The sequence below is a fragment of the Mastomys coucha genome, unplaced genomic scaffold (genome assembly GCF_008632895.1).
Source record: "Mastomys coucha isolate ucsf_1 unplaced genomic scaffold, UCSF_Mcou_1 pScaffold3, whole genome shotgun sequence".
Taxonomy (NCBI): domain Eukaryota; kingdom Metazoa; phylum Chordata; class Mammalia; order Rodentia; family Muridae; genus Mastomys; species Mastomys coucha.
Window position 1 is genome coordinate 50,657,069 of NW_022196909.1, and position 1,201 is coordinate 50,658,269.

The following is a 1,201-nucleotide window of genomic DNA, read 5'->3' on the forward strand; positions in this document are numbered from 1 at the left end:
TATATATATAAATTTAAAAAATTATAAAAATTATATAAATTATAAAAATTATATAAATTATATAAAAAAAATATATATTTTGTTTGTTTGTTTTTCGAGACAGGGTTTCTCTGTATAGCCTTGGCTGTCCTGGAACTCACTCTGTAGACCAGGCTGGCCTCGAACTCAGAAAATCCACCTGCCTCTACCTCCCAAGTGCTGGGATTAAAGGCATGCGCCACCACCGCCCGGCTATATTTTCTTTTAGAAAAAAAGATTCATTTTATTTTTAATTTGTGTGTGTGTCTTATTCTTAGTTAGGGTTTCAATTTCTGTGAAGAGACATCATGACCAAGGCAACTCTTATAAAGGACAGCATTTAACTGGGGCTGGCTTACCGGTTCAGAGGCTCAGTCCATTATCATCAAGGCAGGAACCATGGCAGCATGCAGGCAGGCGTGGTGCTGGAGATACAGCTACATCTTGTTGTGAAGGGAACCAGCAGATTGTCTTCCAGTCAGCCAGGGAAAGGGTCTCAAAGCCCACCCTCACAGTGACACACTTCTTCCAACAAGGCTACACCTCCTCTAACAAGGCCACACCCCTAACAGTGCCACTCCCTGGGCCAAGCATATTCAAACCACCACAGTGTGTGAATCTGTGCCGCATTTGGGTGGGTGCCCAAGGATGTGGCATTGGATGCCTTGGAGGTGGAGTCAGAGATGATAGCCAGCCACCTAATATGGATGCTGGGAATTGAGTCTGGTTCTCTGGAAGAGCAGTTTGTGCCCTGTGCAAACACGAGAACCTGAGTTCAAATCGCAAGCACCCGTGGAAACAGCCACCTCTGGCCACACCAGTGATTTGAGTGCTGGGGGAGGTGGAGAGGAGAATCCTTGGGCTTGCTAGCTACCAGCCTAGCCTTTGGCCCGCAAGAGCACCCAGTGCCCTTATGCTGTAAGCTGTACCACATACAACCAGGGAGGTTGAAGACGCAAGGATGGGGTAAAAAAGAAGCAAATAGAGTGATACGTGTGTACGAAAGTGCCGCAGCTAAATCCATTACTTTGTGTGCTGAGTAAAAAATATAATTAAAAGTTTAATTAAGGGCTGGAGAGATGGCTTAACACTTAACTGCTCCTGCAGAGGACCCAGGTTCAGTTCCCAGCATTCCCATTACGAGGCTCCCAACCATATGTGACTCCAGATTCAAGGGTTCTGT

At 45.6% G+C, this 1,201-nt stretch overlaps 2 protein-coding genes and 1 pseudogene across 4 annotated transcripts in view; 2 read left to right on the top strand and 1 right to left on the bottom strand.

The window, feature by feature from the left end:
* LOC116074627 (H-2 class I histocompatibility antigen, D-37 alpha chain-like) overlaps positions 1–1,201 on the top strand; it is a 714,163-nt gene that overhangs the window by 654,568 nt on the left and 58,394 nt on the right. The gene's annotated exons all lie outside the window — the stretch shown is intronic.
* LOC116074641 overlaps positions 1–1,201 on the top strand; it is a 38,956-nt pseudogene that overhangs the window by 19,303 nt on the left and 18,452 nt on the right.
* Positions 1–1,201, bottom strand: part of LOC116074623 (H-2 class I histocompatibility antigen, D-37 alpha chain-like) — a 21,864-nt gene that overhangs the window by 8,117 nt on the left and 12,546 nt on the right. The window lies entirely within an intron of this gene.